The 21398-nt window shown below is 43.4% G+C and overlaps 1 long non-coding RNA gene across 3 annotated transcripts in view; it reads left to right on the top strand.

Moving 5' to 3' along the window:
- Positions 1-21398, top strand: part of LOC121830107 (uncharacterized) — a 32542-nt gene that overhangs the window by 2937 nt on the left and 8207 nt on the right. For 2 of the 3 annotated variants that reach the window (XR_013043012.1, XR_013043011.1), the window contains exons 1-3: positions 163-3463; positions 12941-13235; positions 14912-15058. This is a non-coding gene — a long non-coding RNA (uncharacterized LOC121830107). Of the gene's footprint in view, positions 1-162; positions 3464-12940; positions 13236-14911; positions 15059-21398 lie in introns of those variants that run through there. The other variant, XR_013043013.1, reaches the window with a different exon arrangement.

Genomic DNA, 21398 nt, shown 5'->3' on the forward strand with positions numbered 1-21398 from the left:
CTCACAGAGATCCGCCTGCCTCTGCCTCCCGAGTGCTGGGATTAAAGGTGTGCGCCGCCGCCGCCGCCGCCGCCGCCGCCGCCGCCGCCGCCGCCGCCGCCGCCGCCGCCGCCGCCGCCGCCGCCGCCGCCACCGCCACCACCACCACCACCCGGCCAAGGAACATTTTTAAATGAGAAATAACTATGATTTTGCTGGACTGTGTTAAGAAGAGGAATGACATTGTGTTATATTGTTTATACCTCTCTTCTATATTCAGTTTCACACACAACAGCCTGGTTATATTAATTATTTTATATTAATTATTAATTAATTAACTTGGAGCTGCCATCTCTGTTTGCTGCCCAGTCTGGTCTGGAACTGCTGGGCTCTGGTGGCCATCCTGCTTCTCTCTAGCCAGCACTTCCTGCTGTCCTTTTCTTAAGGTATCACACAGCATGTAGCTTCTGGGAATCACCACTCAATAGCCGGAGATGGAAAGATGGAAAAGACAACGTATGATTTGGCATTATAATGAAAATGACTGTGAACCTTCTTATCTTTAATAGACCTCTCTGGGGTTGAAGAGATGGCTCCACCGTTAAGAGCCATCTTGTTGCTCTTGCAGAGGGCCCTGATTTGATTCTCAACATCTACATGGCAGCTCACAACTGTCCAAAATTCCAGTTCCAGGGGATCTAATGCCCTCTTCTGGCCTCTGAGGATACCAGGCATGCACATGGTGCACAGCCATACATGGGAGCAAAATACTTACACAAAATAAATAGTCTTAAAAGGAAAATAATACAGACTTAAGCCCTAGTTAACCTGTAACAGCTGATCCTCATGCTTCTGCCTCCCAAGATTTGCAATTAAGCATGAACCACCACACCCAGCTAATTTTGATCTTTCAAAGACCCACCTCCCTCAGGTATTCAGAGCTCACACTTTGAGGGCCACTGTTTTCAATTGCTGCCATGTTGACAAAGTGCTTTGAAATAGTTGAAGGGTAATTAATATGCTTGAATTAGATGCTTATGCTTATCCTTTGCTACTCATCGTATTCTAGATGGTGCTCCTTTTTATGACTTTACTCCTTTGCATGTCATTATTCTTACTAAAAACTCCTGTGCTCCCCTCTAAACCCAGGTTAAACACATGATTCTTGGTGAAGACTTTCTTGACTTTTATGGACAAAGTTAAAGCTCCTCACCTGTTTTCACACATTGTATCTTTATTTGTCTTTTTTGTCATTATGTTGATCATTGATAGTAATGTTTTTCATTGTGACATTTGCATACATATATGTAGTATATTTCAGTCATAATCACCCTCTCCCATTACCCTCTGTTATCTCCCTTCCACTCTTACTGATGTCCTTCCTTATTTCGCCAACCAGCCCCCTTGCTACTTTCAGGCTAGTTCTTTCTTATTTGTTTCTGTAATCTGATGAGCTTCATTAGGGTTGGTTACAGAAGCAAGGGCACCTTACCTAAGTGGCTATGCTGTAGAAGACAAGGTTTCTTCAAGTCTTGGGGCTGGTCAAAGGCCTCAGTGGGAAGAAGTGCTCCTCCTGTTCCAGGTTGGTGACGTGAATTCAATCCCTGGAGCCCACATAAAGGTGGAGGAAGAGAAGCAGCTTCACAGAGTTGTGCTCTGCTCATCTCCATGTGTGCACAGTGACATGTGTGCCCACACCAATCTAGTACCTGCACTCACACACAATAGTAATAAGATATAATAAAATTTCCAAGAAAAGTCTTTCCCTCTACCATCATTTAGCAATGATGTAAAAGCCCTCAGGTAGAACTGTGGCCCCATGAGCCCCTGCCCACGCCACGACAGGATGCTGCTGACAGGCCAGTTCATGTGCAGGTGATCACAGCTGTGGTGAGTTTCAGAGTACCACAGCCATATTGTACTGGGATGCCTTCCACCATGCTTCCCCTTTTCCTCCAGTTCTTCCCTTCATTCACTCCTCCTCTCAAGGTATTCCCTGATCCTTGGAGGGGGTGTGTATTAATTACTTTTTTGTTAATGTCTGGTGATAAGACACCACATCCAAAGGCAACTTATGGAATCAGGAGTTTGTTTTGGCTTCCGTTTCTAGAGGGAGAGTCCAGAAGAACAGGAGAGGCATGGCAGCAAGCAGCAGGCATGACAGCAGGCACCGGAAGCTGAGAGATCGCATCCTCCACAGGAAACACAAAACAGGGCGATGGAACAGGAAGTGGGGTGGAGCTAAAAGCTCTCAAAAGCCCATCGCCCATAACTCCACCAACTTGGGAACACATGTTAAGTACCTGAGCCTATCGATGGTGAACATTTCTCATTAAAATCACAAGGTAATTTAGATGTCCCATTTTGGGCCGAGCCTTCAACAGTCACTTATTATTGTCACTTGGATCACTTGCAAGTTTCTGCAGTTACCACGGACACTGCTAAAAGAATCTTCTCTAACCAGAGGTGACAGTGGCACCACTCTAAGGGCATAAACGCAGTTATCTAAAAGGCAAGTTGATGGGTACATCATGTCCATTTAGCAAAACAATAGCAGTAACTTCCTCACTAAGACTGGTAACCTCCCTCCCTAGTCAAAGACTTTTGGTCAGGTTTTCAGTACCAGGCATGGATTCCCTCCTGGGGAATGGTCATCAAATCCAGTCAGGAAGTGGTTGGTTACCCCCATAACAGACTTCCCATTATTGAATCAGTGGGCACAGCTTTCCTGGTCAGTTGGTAATGTTGCACTCAGACTCCACATCTGAGTAAGACTGTTGATGACAAGTCTCTCCAAGTAGCATGATGAGAGCTAGCTGGCAGGGCAGAAGCTTCTAGTCCAGTTCTAGCTTGATTGTGCTGTACCTGAAGCCAGGTTGTACCCTCACATCTTATCTTTCTTATGGGGTAGTACTTACTGTGTTAAATGAAATTGTCCTCAGTCTGTATATTTATCATTGTCTTAATCAGACCAGAGGTTTCTGACATTTGATAAAGTGGTTTTTTGTTTTTTGGTTTTGTTTTTGTTTTTTTTTTTTTTTTTTTGGTTTGATTTTTTTGTTGTGAAGTAATGATAAAAATTTGGTCCATTTCCACATCTCTAGTCAACTATACTAACAAGTGTATCAGTTATTCCCTCCCTCTCCATGCATTTGTGTAAGACTGTTAGCATATGTTAACTTTTACATATCATGAGCTCTAAAGCTAAGCTACCTTGATAGTCTATCCAGCCTTGGTATTCTGCTTCAGCATCATGTTCCCCCCATCACCCATGACATTTTAATAATGGTCTTTGCTGTGGAATATCTTTTTGTATGCTGTGAATATATGCTGTTCGCGTTGGTTAGTAAATAAAACTGCTCTGGCCTATGGCAGGGCAGGATGGAGCCAGGCAGGAAAATCCAAAAGAGATAATGAGAGAAGTAAGGAGAGCAGGAAGAGACTCGGAACTGCCGTCCAAGGAGCAACATGTAATGGGATGCAGGTAAAGCCACGGAACCCATGATGATATATAGATAAATAGGAATGGGTTAATTTAAGATGAGAGAGCTAGCTAGCAAGAAGCCTCCCATTGGACATACAGTTGGTAATTAATATAAGCCTCTGAGTGATTATTTTATAAGCGGCTATGGGACCGTGGGGCCAGGTGGGACCGGAGAAACTTCTGCTATAGTTCTTAGTACCTCTCCACCATCAACATCCATTGCTCTTCCATATTTTATGTGAACATTTGATCTTTTTATGTCCCTAGCTTAACTTCAGAAAAATGTTTGGAAAGCAAGAAATGATGTCATGTGCCTGTTATCTGAGCACTTGGGAGACGGAGGCAGAAAGGTCAGGAGAAGCTATGTGGCAGGTTTGAGGCCATCCTGGGCTATCCGGGACCCTATGTTGTTCCTCTCAGGAAAAAAAAAATGAAACAAATGAAAACCTAAAAAAAAAAAAAAGAAGAATAATTTTGAGTTTTCTAATTGAAATTGCATTTGCTCAGAACAAATCAGGGAACAGGAAGGAATATCGCATCACCACAGAATGTGAATGACCTGTTAAGCATTCCTCTGTTGCCGGGCAGTGGTGGCACACATCTATAATCCCAGCACTCGGGAGGCAGAGGCAGGCCGATCTCTGTGAGTTCAAGGCCAGTCTGGTCTACAGAGTGAGTTTTGGGACAACCAGGGCTACACAGAGAAACCCTGTCTTGAAAAACAAAACAAGCCAGGCAGTGGTGGTGCATGCCTTTAATCCTAGCACTCGGGAGGCAGAGGCAGGTGGATCTCTCTGAGTTTGAGGCCAGCCTGGTCTACAGAGCAAGATCCAGGAAAGGCTAAAAAAAAAAAAAAAGAAAAAGGAAGGGAGAAAGAAAGAAAGAAAGAAAGAAAGAAAGAAAGAAAGAAAGAAAGAAAGAAAGAAAGAAAGAAAGAAAGAAAGAAAGAAAAAAGAGAAACAAAACAAAACAATTATAATCCTTCTGTCAGCTGGGTATGATGGCCCACACCTTTAATCTCAGCACTCTAGAGGCACAGGCAGGTGAATCTCCTCTGTGAGTTAGAGGCCAGCTTGATCGACAAAGGGAGTTCCAGGACAGTCAGGACTATGTAGAGACCCTGTCTCAAAATAAATAAAACTTCATGGCCAGGCCTAGGGACCTACGCCTGTAATCCCAGCATCCAGGAGGCTGAGGCAGGAGGATTGTGAGATGTCTGAGTGGGCTACATACATAGTAGCCTCAACAAAAGAAGAAATCTGCTCTTTTTCTCAGAAGTTATTTAGATTTTTAAATAAAACATTTTTCAAGCATTTTTGTTGCCTTGATAATAATTCAGTAAAATTTTAAAGAGAACAATTTGTGAACATTATATTTCTTATTAATAATTCACTTACATTATACTTAATTTGCTTTGTTTTAGTTCTAGGGTTTAAGTAGGACTTTATACGTGTTAGGCAAACACTCTGCCACTGAGCTACATGGGGAGCCCTCTTTGAAAAATAATGTATTATTGTTAGGCATGCCACTGTATACAGGTGGAGGTCAGAGGACAATTTTATGGGGTTGTTTTTCTCCTTCCACTTTGTGTGGGCTAATGTGATTGGACTCAGATCATCAGCCTTGCACAACAAGCACTGTACCCACTGAGCTATCTTGCTGGCCCCTTTTTAATTTGGGGGTGGTTAGGGAGGCATTTGAGAATACTTGCAGGAATATCCATGGTCTGGCGCAGGTATCCATAGATAATTTTAAAAATTAGTGTGTTTATTATTTTTATCTTTTCCAGTACACCTACAGTCACTTTAATACTTACTTTGTTCCCTAATTTGCTTTCAGCCAACTAAACTTGGTTTCCAAAATTATTCTTGATAAGTTTGTCAATCTCAATTTGATTTGGGTCTGGTCAGAAGTTTTTGCTCCATACTTCTGTTTGTAGTTTGCTGTGTTTTTCTGTTTGGTTGGTTTAGGGTTTGGGGGTCAAAGTTTCATGTAGACCTGCCTAAAACATACTGTATAGCCAAAGTTGGCCATAAACTTGTCATCCTCCTGCTTCCAACTCCCGAGTGCCTAGATGATGGGTATGCACCACCACACCCAGCTTCACTCTGTGTTTATCAGTGTTTTTGTTGTTGTTAAGACAGAGTCTTCTTATACCAGGCTGGCTTTGAACTTATGATCCTCTTGCCTCAGTTGTTAGCATTCAAGCATCTGTACTGGCCTGCCCTTAGGGTCCTGACAGGATAGACCTCAGCTGTGGCCACTAAGAGCACCTCCTGTGTGCATTTGCTACCTTTCATTATAAAAGGCGGGCCTTGTCCCCCTCCCGTCTCTTTCTCTTCACTCTCGTCCCCAGGGACCAGTCTCTGCCCTCCCCTCAATACACCTCCTAAATGGGTCCTGTTGCCTAGTGTGACTCCTTTGTGCTCTTTTTAAAATAGAACATCAGTCTCCCTGGTGTTATGATTGTAGTTATGTACCACCTCATCTGGCTATCAGTTTTGGTAATTTGGATATTTATTAAAACATTACTAAGCCGGGCAGTGGTGGCGCACGCCTGTAATCCCAGCACTCCAGAGGCAGAGGCAGGCGGATCTCTGTGAGTTCCAGACCAGCCTGGTCTACAGAGCTAGTCCAGGACAGGCTCCAAAGCTACGGAGAAACCCTGTCTCGAGAAAAAAAAAAAAAAAAAAAAAAAAAAAAAAAAAGCATTACTACTAGTATCACTGAGATATCACAGAGTAAGACAGGGGTCTAACCTCCATTCTTTAGCATGGTTAGCTTTTTTTTTTAAATGTGTATATGTTCATATTATATAAAATGTTTTGTATTCTCAGCACCCCAGGACTAGTGTGAGTTGTCTCTGAACACTAAGATTTGAACATGTCTGCTAAGAATCTGGCTTCAAGCTGGGCCGTGGTGTCGCGAACCTTTAATCCCAGCACTCAGGAGGCAGAGGCAGAGGCAGAGGCAGGTGGATCTCTGTGAGTTCGAGGCCAGCCTGGGTCTACAGAGCAAGTTCCAGGACAGGCTCCAAAGCTACACAGAGAAATCCTGTCTTGGAAAAAAAAAAAAAAGAATTTGGCTTCAAATCCAACAGATAAGGCAAGAATCACAGGTAAAATTTTACATCTAGTTTAGAAATTCCCAGATTCCCCAGAGCTTGGACTCTGTAACTAGGAAGTAGAGTGGCTCCTAGCCTTGTCATACACTTTTTTTTCCTGAGATAAGGTGTAGCCCAGGTTGGCCTTGAAATTGTGGCAATCCTCTTGCCTCAGCCTCTAGGGCAGTGGTTCTCAACTTTCCTGATGCTGTGACCCTTTAATACCCTTAGTTCCTCATGTTGAGGTGACCCTAACCATAAAATTATTTACATTGTTACTTCATAACTGTAATTTTACTACTGTTATGAATAGTAATGTGAATATCTGTTTTCCGATGGTCTAAGGCAATCCCTTTGGAGTGGTCGTTTGGATACCCCAAAGGTGTTGTGACCCCACAACTCCTCTAGAGTGTGGAGTTTGTAAGCATGCATCACCATGCCTGGCTTAATGTATCATGCTTGAATACACCAATATATCTGAAGCCAGCATGTGGCAATTGAAACAAAGAGAGGGTTGTAACCAATTCAGTATCATCTCAGGGTGTGAAGGGTCAGTGCTAGACTGGACTTATATGTGCTGGACTACCTAGCAAGCTGTTGTGTTAAGAGTGTCCAGCTGGCCAGTGGTGGTGTATGCCTTTAATCCTGGCGCTTGAGAGACAGAGGCAGGAGGATATCTGTGAGTTTGAGGCCAGCATAGTCTATGGAACAAGTTCCAGGCTAGCCAAGGCTACACAGAGAAACTATGTCTCAACCAAAAAGAAAGACTGTCTAGTTTTCATTTTCTCAGGCTCTCCTGGTTATTAAATGCCTAATTTATGTAACAGACTTTTATTGTTGTGAGTTAATCTGTTTGGGCCCTGTCCTAGTCTTAGTTATATTTCTCATTGTTAATTTATAAATTAGAACTTGGATTTATACATCAGTTTTATGAACTTGGCTTAAATGAGTCTGCTGATGAGAAATGGATCTAATAACAAGGCCATGCCGGGCGGTGGTGGCGCACGCCTTTAATCCCAGCACTCGGGAGGCAGAGCCAGGCGGATCGCTGTGAGTTCGAGGCCAGCCTGGACTACCAAGTGAGCTCCAGGAAAGGCGCAAAGCTACACAGAGAAACCCTGTCTCGAAAAACCAAAAAAAAAAAAAAAAAAAAAAAAACAAGGCCAGTAGTCTGATATATTTACATAAGAGCAGGGAATTCTGCACCATGGAGCCTCTAGAGGCATTCTGTAGTCCCTATCCAGGTCCAGCCAAGGGTCAGGTTAATCATCCTCAACCCAACATGGCCCTCCTCTACCCGTGCAAGCGTGTTCTCCACTCCAGGTGTGACCATTCCCAGTCTTGATCTGGGTTTAGCGATCGATGACCGGTTTCTGTTATCTCCTTGTGTTTATTGATCTGCGCTACTCTCTTATATCTTCCAATTGACTTTTGTACTCCTTAATCTTACTTTCTTCTTGAAAGTTTCACCCGACTGTACTCCTCTACCCCCAACACCTCCCCGTGTTCTGAGGACAGGGTCTCACTAGGTAGCATTTGATGGCCTGGAGCTTGTGCAGACCAAGATGGCCTTGAACTCATAGAGATCTACCTGCCTTGGCCCTCCTAGTGCTAGGATTAAAGGTGTGTCCCACTGATTGCCTCTCTTGAGATGGTGAAAGTTTTTCCTACAGCCTCATCTCTACAGCCTTTCAGAGGGTGAATGTGTCTCTTCTGTGTGAAGACCCCAGGCTACTCCTTTGACTTTCCTGGTGGCTTTTTCCCCTCCTTTACTAACTTCCTGTCATCTGTATTTTCAGAATTGTATTTCTTTTAGCATGTACCTTCCTAAGTCAAATCTCACTGGACAGCAACCTTCAAACTACCTAGCACCTTGTGCCTCATAAGGATAGTTGCAGACAGTAGGGGTGGCCTGAGATGGTGTCATCTCTGTAGCACTCAACTGCATGAAAAGCAGAGAAGCCATTTGGCTTGCCTACCTTCCAGGTGATTCTAGATCTCATCAAGATGACAATTAAAACCTACCATCACACTAGGTGAACCATTTTCCCAGATAAAAGTGTGCTTTGCTACTGAATTAAAACATAGTCCAGAGTGTAGGAGGGTCTTGTGATTTTTATTTGTTTGTTTGTTCATTCTTTTCTTTCTTTCTTTCTTTTTTTTTTTTTTTTTTTGGTTTTTTGAGACAGGGTTTCTCAGTGTAACAGTCCTGGCTGCCCTGGAACTTACTTTGTAGACCAGACTGGCTTCAAACTCGCAGAAATCGCCTGCTCCTGCCTCCTGAGTGCTGGGATTAAAGGTGAACTTGTGATTTCTATAATCCCAACACTTTCATCTTTTACAGGACTGTTCAGAGGGAAAAAATTTCCCCTTGACCGTGTGTGTGTGTGTGTGTGTGTGTGTGTGTGTGTGTGTGTGTGTGTGTGTGGTGTCCGTGTGCATGCAAGTGTACATGTACATGTGTGCTCATTAGTGTGTGGAGGCCAGAGGTTGACCTGAGTCTCCGCCACCATTGCTCTCCAACTTCTCTTTTGAGACAAGGTCAACCACGGAACCCAGCACTCTCTCGCCAATTAGCTGTACTGGATGGATAACGAGCTCCGAAGAATTTACCTGTCACCACTCCCCTACTGACTCCCAGCTCTGGGGTTACAGATATGTGTGTCCAACTTTGGGGATCTAAACTCTAGCACGGTAGACACCTTAACTGACTGAGCCATCTCCCGAGCCTAGTTCTTGACTTTTTTTTTAAACAACAACTTTATTTTATGTACAATGGTATGAAGGTGTCAGATCCCCTGACACTGGAATTGCAGACAGTTGTGAGCTGTCATGTGGGTGCTGGGAATTGAAACCAGGTCCTCTGGAAGAGCAGCCAGTGCTTTTAACTGCTGAGCCATCTCTCCAGCCCCCAGTCCTTGACTTTTTAAAAGTACTTTTTAGGATGTCCAAAATGGGATTTGGCCAAATGTTACCAGCCTATATCATGATTTATTTTATTGTTCTATTGTAATTTGAAAACACTGCCAAAAAGATAGATTCATTGAGTAGTAAAAAACCAACACTATACTAATTGATTAGTCTAAAGCCTTAGGCCTAATTATATTCTTGTGTTTGTATTATAAATATTTTATTGTATTCATTATATTCTTTGATAAAGCCATCTCAATGCCCACACAAATATAATCCACTATTTTTGACAGATGTGCAAAGGTAATTAAGTGTAGGAAGAAGAGTTTTCCAACAGATGTTGATGGAATAATGGAGATGCTATTGGAGATGGGAGGGGGGATGTAGACACGTACCTGATGCCTTTCAAAAAAATTTGCTTACAATGGATCATAGATCTATGTGTAAAACCCAATACATACAACTTGTAGAAAAAGAAATCATTTAAAGTTAGCTTTGTTGGTGGACTTGGGTATAATACACAAAGCAAAATCTATATATAAAAAATGGGTAAGTTCAACTTAATTAAAGTTAATTTTTGCTGTGTGAATGAAGAAATAAGCCATTGATTTGGAGAAAAGACTGGCAAAACACATTGATAAAGTACTTGTACCCTGTGGTGGTTTGAAAGAAAATGGCCCCCAAAAGGAATGGCATTGTAGGAGTTGTGGCTTTGTTGGCATAGGTGTAGCCTTGTTGGAGGAAGTGTGTCACTGTGGAGATGGGCCTTGAGGTCTCCTGTATGCTCAAGCCATGTCCAGTGAGTAATTCACTTCCTGTTGTCTGCAAGATGTAGGACACTTGGCTACTTCTCCAGCACCAAGTCTGCTTGTAGGCCACCATATCCCACCATAATGATAATGGACTGAACCTCTGGACTGTAAGTAAGCCACTTATTTAAATGTTTTATAAGGGTAACCATGGTTGTGGCGTCTCTTCACAGCAATAGAAACCCCAACTAAGACAAGTTGGTACCAGGAATGGGCTATTGCTGTGATAGGACTGACCATGTTTTTTGTTTGGAGGAGTTTTAACTTTGGTAACTTTGGGTTAGGAAAGCAGTGGAATGCTTTAAGCCCTGCTTAGTGGGCCCTACTGGTAGGAGCATGAAAGACAATGGTACTGATAATGAATTGAACTGTCAGGGGCTAGCTCAAGAGGTTTCAGAGGAGAAGTCTAGTATGTTGCCTGGAGATCATTCTTGTGATATTTTGCTGAAGAAAGTGGCTGCTTTTTGCCTGTGTCTAAAGAGTCTGCCTAAGGTGAAAGTGAAGAGATTTATGTTAATTCTTTTTTTTTTTTTCCTTTTTTTTTCCTTTTTAAGATTTATTTATTATGTATAGAGTGTTCTGCCTGCATGTATGCCTGCAGGCCAGAAGAGGGCACCAGATCTCATTACAGATGGTTGTAAGCCACCAGGTGGTTGCTGGGAATTGAACTCAGGACCTTTGGAAGAACAGCCAGTGCTCTTAACCTCTGAGCCATCTCTCCAGCCCAAGATTTATGTTAATTCTGTTGGCAGAGGAAATCTCAAAACAGCCTAGTTTTGACTCTGTTGTATCCTTATTACTGGTCACTCTCATAAATATTTATAATGAAAAGGAGCAAGAAAATGTAGAATTTGAGGAGAAAAGGAGCACCAGGAAGTGAGATGGAACTAAATCTTGTGTTCAAGGAGATAAACAGATTAAGCAATGGAATAAAGGGAGTGGTGACCTTAGGGCAGGATCCCACCTAGCTAGCTTCAACTCGTGAAAAGAAATAAAAGAAAAACTTAGAGGCAAGTGTGGTGGTGCATGCCTTTAATCCCAGCACTCCAGAGGCAGAAACTGGCAGATCTCTGAGTTTAAGGCCAGCCTGGTCTACAGAGCAAATTCCAGGACAGCCAGGCTTAGGCAGCTAAGGAAAACAGAAAGCTGGTGAAGATGTAATTGAATGGGGCGGGGGGCATGTTCCAGCCCCAGCAAACAGGAAAACTTGGCAGGTTCAGCCATGTGGTTCTGGCTTTAGAGTGAAGGATAGAAGAAAAACATTATGGAACCTTCCTCAGAGACTATAAGGAAAGCTGCTGAGGCCAGGCATGTGTCAGGGGTGTCCCTGAATGGAGGTCCAGAGAGGCCATTATGTGAAACTGTAAAGTTGAAGTCCAGATTGCCTTAGAGACCCCAAGAAGTTAGAAATGCCAGAGTCCTGAGATACCTGCCGAAAAAAGCTGCTAATAGGGAGTGGAACCAGCCCAAGAGAAAGAAGTGTGTTTCAGTCAACAAACATGAAAGGAATTGGAGATCTGAAGAGCGTTTGACATCAGAGACAGAGTTAGAGAGTTTGGACTTTGTGCAGCTGGTTTTATTCTTGCTTTGGTCCAGTATTTTCTCACTATGCTCTCTTCTCTATATTTTGGAAAGGTAATGTATACCCTGTGCCATTATATATTGGAAGTATATGATCTGCTTTTATTTATTTATTTATTTTTGTTTTTCAAGATAGAGTTTCTGTAACTGTCCTGGATCTCACTCTAGGAGTGACCAGGCTGGCTTTGAACTCACAGAGATCCACCTGGCTCTGCCTCCCAGTGCTGGGATTAAAGGCATGTGCCACCACTGCCTGATGATCTGCTTTTTTTTTTTTTTTTTTAAATTTTAAAGCCTACAGCACCCGGTATTCCCAGGCGGTCTCCCATCCAAGTACTAACCAGGCCATGATCTGCTTTTTGATTGTGATTTTACAGGAGATTACAGTTAAGAGATTGCCAAGAGTCTCAGAAGAGGCATTGGACTTTGAAACAAGTTTGAGACTATTATAGACTATGGAGATTTTTGAAGTTGGACTGAATGCATTTTTGTATTATGATATGGCTTCAAGCATTTGGGGGCCAGGGAGTAGAATATGGTGGTTTGAAAGAAAATGGCCCCCCAAAGGGAGTGACACTATTAGGAGTTGTGGCCTTGTTGGAGGAAGTCGCTGTGGAGGCAGGTTTTGAAATCTCATGTGTACAGGCCACACCCAGTGAAACAGTTCACTTCCTGCTGCCTGCAGATCAAGATGTAGGATACTAGGGTACGTCTCCAGCACCATGTCTACCTGCACACTACCATGCCCCACCATGATAATAATGGACTGAACCTCTGAACTGTAAGTGAGCCACCCCATTTAAATGTTTTCCTTTATAAGAGTTGCTGTGGTCATGATATCTCTTCATTGGAATATAATCTCTAAGACATACCAAAATATACAAATAACTCAACGATAAGAAAACATCCAACTGGATTTTACTTTTTCCTCCAATGGGACTAATATCAGAACAGAAACTTTATGAAAGAATGTGTACAAGTGTCATTTAAGTATATAAAAGAATTTCCAACACTAGTTTTTCATTACAGAAATGTCAATGAAAACAATAACAAAGCACATGCCTATCATTGCAGCACTTGGGAGGCAACGACAAGAAGATCAAGAGTTCAAGACCAGCCTTGGCTACATATTGCATTTGGGCTGATTTGGGCTACCTGAAACTGACTCAGAAAGAAAACCAACAACAACAACAAACGAAGAACAGCCAGGCTAAAGTAATGGAGTAAAGAGAGTAAAGAGGATACCAAGCAGACAGCCTGAGACTGATCCTTGGTACCTACGTGGTATGGAAGGAGAGAACTGACTCCCAAGAGTTTATCTTAGGCACTTCCTATGCTTGCCATAGCATGTGCTTACCCTCCTAAATAAGTAACTGTAATAAAAGATGTACTTAAATAAAAATAAATAAATATATAAAACAGAAGAGCCATGGCTACTACCACAGCAACAACTGAGATGGCATGGTGGCCCATGCCTGAGCTGACACAGGTTTGAGACCAATCTGGGATACAGAATGAGATCCTGTATACATCAAACACATGTACACATGCATAGAAACACATACATAAATGTAAAATAATAGTGAGGTACTGCTGTGCACCTGTTAGAATGACTAGAATGATCCACAGGGAACTAGATTAGATTCAAGTTCAAGATTCAGTGTGTATTTACATTTACTATAGATACAGATGGACATATAGGGATAAGCATATATCTTTACATGTACACGTGTATGTGTATATGAATATGTTCATTAGCATACACATACATTTTCTTGCTCTTTTACCTGAGAAAAGTCATGACATCCTGGTAACCACTCAGACAGCTAGCCCCAGAAATTAGGTTCGAGTGCTTTTCCCAAGAAAGGAAGCAAGAGAATAGGAAGTAAAGCTCTTCCACTGTTCAGGCCAGAAGCATACAGGTTATGTCTGGAGTATCTTGATTATGACAGAGTAAAGCCACACACAAAAGCCCTATGTTAGTGGAGTGTCAAAGGAACACAGGGCCAACTGAAAGAGTTCTTAGTAGCAAAGACTGGGAAAATTTGAGTAACAAAGTGAATAACATGGTATTGAATTAGAGCCAAAGAATAAAATATCCACAAGTCCACACTAATAAAAAAAAATGATCAAATGAATAAATGAGGGGAAACCGACAAATCTCCTGTACCAAACATTCCAAACCAGTTATAGAGATATTTGGCCATCAAGAAGATGGAGTGGGATTTCCAAGTCCTCATGTATGCCATGTCATAAAGAATATGGAACTTGGGGAAAGAGTAACCACACTAGGCAGCCTTGAGTAACATCAGTCAACCCATGGACCAACATCCATCAGGAAAGTCACTGTTAGTGGTCTATCCTTTGAGATGGTGATATGATAAGAGTGCATTATGTCCTTAGTCTTCCTCCTCCTAATCACTGAAAAACATTAAAATCAATCCCAACAAGAAATGTTCCACTATATTGTTGACTGATACTGAAAACTCAAGCTCATCCAAAACAAGGAAAGCAAGAATCATCACCCTCTGGGAGACCCAGAAGATGCATTGCCAGTGAACTATAGCATGGAGTCCTGGGGTGGACCTGGGAACAGATGAAGGAAACCTGAATGATGTATAACTTCATTTAATAATGTACCATTGACCAGGTGGTAGTGGTGCTACATGCCTTTAATCCCAGCACTGGGAGGCAGAGGCAGGTGGATCTCTGTGAGTTCAAGGTCAGCCTGGTCTACAGAGTTCCAGGACATCCAGAAATATACACAGAGAAACCTTGTCTCTAAAAACCAAATAATAATAACAATAATAATATAATGTGCCAATATTGGTTCATTATTTGTGACAGATGTGCCACAAGATACTAATAAGAGGTTAAATGAGAATTTTCTATTTAATCATTTTTTTTGGTAAATCTAGAACTCTAAAATACATTTGAATATATAAACTATTCTAAAGTAATTTAATTTAAGAATGCATTTATTTCACTTATTAATTCAAGTGACACCTCAGACACTTCTTCCCTAACCCATTTCTTCTCCCACAGATATGTACTGGTGACCTGCTTTGGCCAAGTCTCAAGTTAATGAATACTGCTGTATACTAAACAACGTGGGTACCCAGCTAGTGCCATGAACCCAGTGCTGATGTACAAAAATACAGGATTTTCTGTCGATTTTCATCATCCTTTTAGGTAACTTTTTCATGTTTTTTTTTTCCCAAAACTCCTCAGAGAGGCTGAGCCATGTAGAGTCCCTCAGGAAGCCCCATAAGCCCCCATGTCCTTTGCCCCCCAGTTGTGCATGGTCTATAGGAAAGTAGCCAGGAGGTGGGGTGGGGAAGTGGAGTTGGCACGTTTATTCTCATGTCTAACTCTGGTGCCTCCCAGAAGGTTGGGGATATCCTCCTGCCCAACCCACAGCATGTGTTAGCTGTCCTTTCAATTCATCTGCTCCTTCCAGGTTCCACTAGCAACTCACTCCTGTCCTCCGGTGTCCCTTATCAGTCTGGAGCACAGCCCCTGCTTAGCACCATGGGGAGAGCTTATCATGATCTCCTAGCAACCTCACCAGTACCCTGGGCACCAAGCAGATAGGTGCTTGCCCCGTGGGCCTACAATATTTGCTCAGTGAATGAGTCAGCTAGTGAACTGCAGATAGTTCACATTATAAGAACCTTGTAACCGTGCTGCTCAGTAGTTAGAGCAGTGGACCACCAGAGCTAGGCTCAAATTGTGGGCCTTTCAACTTCTCCGGTGAGGTTAAGTTAGTTCTCTGAGACTTAGTTCCTTATCTTTACAGTGCAGATAGGGATATCTTTCTCTCTTGGTTGATTAAATATGAACAGTATATGCAAAGCGCTTAGCACCTGTGGGACAAGTGAACAGTGCTTATCAGTCCTATTCAGCTCCGTCATAGCTAAAATTAGCTTGTCTTTTGCCATAGATAACATAAACAAATAGTTGATGAGCAACCAAAACAATTGGTTTAGTGTATGTGAGGCCCGGGTCCAACTCTAGTACCATTGGAAAGAAAAAAAAAAATTGGCAAAGGAAGTTGTAAACTTACTCAATCTAGGTGGTTAGCCAAGAAATTGGAATAGAACAGTGTGCATGTCTCCCCTCCAAAACTAGAAGATTGTCCTGGTAGTACTTAAAGCTGTTACAACACTGCCTTTCTATTTTATTAACTGACTTGGAGTTTCTTAAGAAAAACCCATAGCATAGTTTTTTTTTTCTTTCTTTCTTTCTTTCTTCTTTCCTTCCTCCCTCCCTCCCTTCCTCCCTTCCTCCCTCTCTTTTTTCTTCTTTTTCCAGAGCTGAGCACCGAACCCAGGACCTTGTGCTTGCTAGGCAAGCACTCTACCACTGAGCTAAGTCCCCAACCCCGCCCCCCACCATGGCATAGTTTTAAGCATGGGCATTAGTGTGAGAGAGAATTGCTTAGGGAAGGGTGGCTTGCACCCTAGTGTAGATGTGGGCTTCTCAAAGGCAGCTATCAACAATGCTGTTTTTTCTTTTTTAATGAACATTGCTCTTTATTTACTTGTGTATGTGTGGTACATGTGAGTATACACCAGTGACCACACCTATGCATGCACACGTGGAGGCCAAAGTATGATGCAAGCTTTCTCTCTCGATTACCCTCTGCTTTATTGTCTTGAGTCAGGAGCTCTCACAGAACTGGAAGCTTACTGTTTGGGCTATGCTGACTAGTTTCTCCACCCTCCAATGCTAGGGTTACAAGTATGTGAAATCACACCAAGGCTTTGTTATGTTTGGGGTTTTGCTTTTCTTTTTGTTTTTTTGTTTTTGAGATAGGGTCTGAGTCTCTCTATGTAGCACTGGCTGTCCTGGAACTAGCTACGTAGACCAGCCTAGCCCTGAACTCACAGAGGTCCACCTGCCTCTGCCTCCAGAGTGCTGGGATTAAAGGTGTGTGCCACTACTCCTGGCATGCCCAGATTTTTATCTGAGTGCTGGAGATAAACTCAAGTCCTCTTGTTTACAGAGTAACACTCTTACCTGCTTAGCCCATCTTCTCAGTCCCTCAATGTCTTTTTTTGTGAAGAGAGAAAATTTTACAGTTGCTGAGAGTATAAATCAATAGTAGATCATTTGCTTAGTGTGCATGAAACCCTGAGTTCAATACCCAGTGCACACATGCAGACACACACACACACACACACACACACACACACACACACACTCACACACACACTCACAATTTTTTTAAACTTAATCAAGGTTCAGCATCATGCTCTTGAAATTGTAGTGCTGTGGACAGGAGGGTCCCTGAAAAATTTTTTTTAACTAGCCAAGCTAGAAGAATCAGAAAGGGGTTGAAGAGATGGCTCAGAGATTAAGAGCACTGACTGCTCTTTCAGAGGTCCTGAGTTCAATTTCCAGCAACCACATAGTGGCTCACAACCATCTGTAATGAGATCTGGTGCCCTCTTCCGGTGTGCAGGCATACATTCAGGCAGAACACTGTATACATAATAAATAAATAAATCTTTTAAAAAAACAGAAAGCTCCCAGTTTTTGAGAAACACTATCTCAAAACATAAGGTGGAACAATTGGAGAAAACCCAGCATCAACCTTCGGCCTTCACACACACACACACACACACACACACACACACACACAAATGGTTCCACCATAAGAAATTATCTTGATTAAGCAGGGTGTAGTCGTGCAAACCTTTAATCCCAGCACTCGGGAGGCAGAGGCAGGCAGATCTCTGTGAATTTGAGGCCAACCTGGGGCCAACCTGGTCTACAAAGTGATCCAGGACATCCAGGGCTACACAGAGAAACTCTGTCTCAAAAAAAACCAAAAAAAAAAAAAAAAAAAAAAAAAAAAGAAAGAAAGAAAGAAAAAAAATTGATAAAGCCAAATTTTCCTTTTCTCAAGTACAAGTTTTTGCTATTTTTAGAGTTGTAAACTAAAAAGCATGCTTTTAAATGCCACAACAATAGTAATAGTGATAATAATGATAATAGTAATAATAATAATTAGAGCTATATAATATACAATAAATTAGCAATAACATTTGAGGTTCAAAGATAATAGAATGTGAAATTTTCAAAGTCCAAGCACACCTCGTACCTGTGCTTTTAGTAGTGGCTGAGTGAATCTGGCCTGTGGACCATTGCATGTCAACCCTGCTCTTGGTAATGGGGACTACCAGTGTCATCACTGAACTGGAGCTTTGGGGGAGAGAAACCAGAGTTAGAAGGTGACAAGAGGTATCATAGGAGATCCATGGCATCAAGTTGGGTCACCCAGCAAAAGCCTTGGACTGAACCAAATCCAAGAAGAACCAATTTCAGAAGGCTGTTAGGACAGTGGTGATGCTCTGGCATTGTTGAGCAGAGACCTGGAAGGAGCCTTAAAAGCCTTCCTCTGCATCCCACTTGGGGTTCAGTGATGTAGAAGAGCATATTAGATGCTCTTGCCACCTACCTCTGGGCTTCCTTCATTTTATTTTCACCCTTCTCACTGTCTTGGGCCAGTCAGAGAGTTGGACTTCAGACCCTTTAATCATCAGTGGGCAGGCAGAGTATGTTTGTCGATTTCATATGAAAAACAATTGTGTTCCAAGCCTGGTGGCCAGGTCTCTCTGTGCTATCAAGACAGACAAGAGGAAGGAGGCAAAAGGGCATTAATGGACACCCAAAAAGGAGGGTTTTTGCAAGGATCGCTATCAAAGGTTCATTAGCTGTAGCCTGGCCTGGTATCCTACACTGGTTGCATTTTACTTCCTCAAAGCTCCAAGTGGTTCAGATTCTATCTAGTTAGAGAAGGGTAAGGGCTTGCTACTTGAGTGTGGCTTGTGGCCAGGAAGCATCAGTACCATCAGGGAGTTTGTTGGAAACAGGATCTCCCACACCACCAGGACCTGCTGGATCAGTACCATCATTATAACAGGACCCTGGGGGGAGTTCTATACACCTTCTACTTTGAGACACGTGAGGTTTGAATTGCTGAGTAGACCTCTAGAACAAGGCTCCAGGCCCAAAGAAACTTCAGCTGCTCAGAGTCACCATCTGCTCTGATAAGGACAGAGAGTCCAGTCACATAGGTGCTCTCTGTAAGAAAATGGGTCCTCAGCCTGGAGCAATAAAGAAATCTTGGAGAGTGACAAGGCCAGACCACAGCTGCAGGCTAACTGTAGTAAGCCCCAGGCATTCCTCTCATAGGTAGGGACCCTCCTAGGCTTCCTGCGCACTCCATCTAGGCTTCCTGCCTTAGCCAGTCACATTCTGAATCATAAACCCTCAGATTTCTCACTTCCTTCATCCCACTCAGCTTTAGGATCTGATGACAGAAACTCAGCCTCCCTGCTCTACAGCCCCTGGCGCCCAGCTTGCACCCATGGGAGCTGGTCTAGGAAACTACTGGATAGCCTTCCCCTGCCTCGATCCACCTTAGGACTGGCTTCTGACTCTGAGTGGTAGGGTTGGTAGGACCACCCAGGTAATAGCCCATTTCCAGTACACTAACCCACTTTCTAGGTTTTGTAACCGGTACTCTCTAGTTTTAGACTTGCTACTTCAGGCAGGTCGCTGAGCTTTCATTATATTCTGCCCTCAACTTGATCAATAGTCCCTTTGAAAAGAAATCTACCTATGGTGGTTTGAATGAGAATGGCCCCCATAGGCTCATATATTTGGATATTTGGTTCACAGTTGGTAGATTCTTTAGGAAGGATTAGGAGGTATGGGCTTGTTGAAGGTGTGTGTGTTGGGGGTGGGGGTGGGGTTTCAAAAGCCTACACCAGTCCAAATCTGTCTCTGTTTCTCTCTGTCTCTGTCTCTGTCTCTGTCTCTCTGCTGAGTGCTTGTGGATTGGAGTGTCAGCTCTCAGCTATGACTCCAGCAGCATGCTAGCTGCCTGCAACCATGCTTCTAGCCATGATGATCGTGGACTCACCCTCTGGAACTGTAAGCAAGCCCCCAATTAAATGTGTTCCTGTCTAAATTGCCTTGGTCATGGTGTCTCTTCCTAGCACTAGAACAGCAACTAAGACACTGCCTCACATTGTCTTAACTTGAGTGGACAATGTTGGGATCCTGATTGGTACAGCTAGGGATGGAGTAACACCATGGGAGGGAGATGTCACCCCAACTCTCAATAGTTCCAATAGGGTAAGCTTGCCAGAATCCAGCATTGGATTACAACACATACCACGAGGAGCTGTTTCCTTCAAAGAGATGAATATGGGGTGTGTGTGTGGGGGGGGCTTTCCTAAATATCAGTTGGCCACAAGAAAAGCAAGGAACACCCATCCAGGCAGAGCTGAGCAGAAGTCCAAGCCCCTTGGTGTGCATAGTACAGCAAGAGTCCCACACAAATGAGAAGCAGGGTTCAGTGACCCACCCAGTTCCTCCCACCTCTGAAGCTGTGAGGCTACCAACAGTTCCTGCTCTTTCTACTGCACCCTCCTACAGAGCGTGGGGGTGGGGGATGAGGGTGGGAACCAGCTAGCTGGTGGTAAGTGTGTTGATTAGGAAGAGGAAAGATTAGCATTTTCCTTGGTGCCTCATTTTCACCTTTTCACCTGGCTAAGTGTGACTGACCTTGAGGGTGCAGCTGGGTGGAGTTGGGATAGAACCTACAGATGAAGCCAGCCTAGAAAAAGTCAACATGCAGATCTTAGAGCTGCTTAGCCTGGAAAGCAGATCCTCAAACCAAGAATAAGGAAGCCTGCCTCACACTAGAGGCCTGACCAGGATGTGAAAATCCCAGCCCTGGGCCACAGGAGGTTTGGCTAACACAAGGCAAGGTTACTTCAGAGGTAAAGGGCAGTGGGATATTGTTGGATACTGGCCAAAAGGAGTCTGGGCAGAGCCTTGAAGAGTCCCGATAGCGTATGCCGATGAAGGTGGCCTGGGTTTTAGACAACAGGGATTTTCTAGGCTGACCCTTGAGGTAGGGATGGGAGAGGATTGTTAATGAGGCTTAAGGCCAGGAAAGGAGAATTGAGGAGGGTGGCACATGAGGCCAGGGTTCAAGGATTTACTCTAAGCCTCTGACTAGAGAGAAAGACTTGGATTATCACTTACATATTCCTTACTGAGCTTGTCTCAGCAGTGGCCTGTGCTATAGTGAGGCACTCAGCAATAAACCAGAGTGGCAGGTCGGTCTCCACTCTCCAGAGCTCAAAGCTGCTCTTCCTGTTGCTGCTCGGATGACTGACTTGGCAGCCCCAGGTGTGGCTGAGTCAGCAGGCCCCAAGGTTTGCATGGCCTGGATCTAGGGAACTGGGCTTGGCCAAGTGCCTGGTCTGAGAGCTGTTTCCTTTGTGCAGCAGGTACTGCCTCTCCCTCTCTGACAGGCCAAGCTGCCTCTTCTGGAACGTATTGCAACAAAGAAGACAGCCTTGAGTTGGACCAACTCTCTCGGGTTTGCCCAGGACTGCCTTGGTTTTATCACTATCCTTGGAAAGCTCAGTAGTATAAAATGATGAGGTCCAAGGACTGGGATCCTTGCCAAGAGTGAGGTGTGGCCGTGTGCAAAGTGAGCAAG

Source organism: Peromyscus maniculatus, chromosome 1 (assembly GCF_049852395.1).
Source record: "Peromyscus maniculatus bairdii isolate BWxNUB_F1_BW_parent chromosome 1, HU_Pman_BW_mat_3.1, whole genome shotgun sequence".
NCBI classification, from domain to species: Eukaryota; Metazoa; Chordata; class Mammalia; order Rodentia; family Cricetidae; genus Peromyscus; species Peromyscus maniculatus.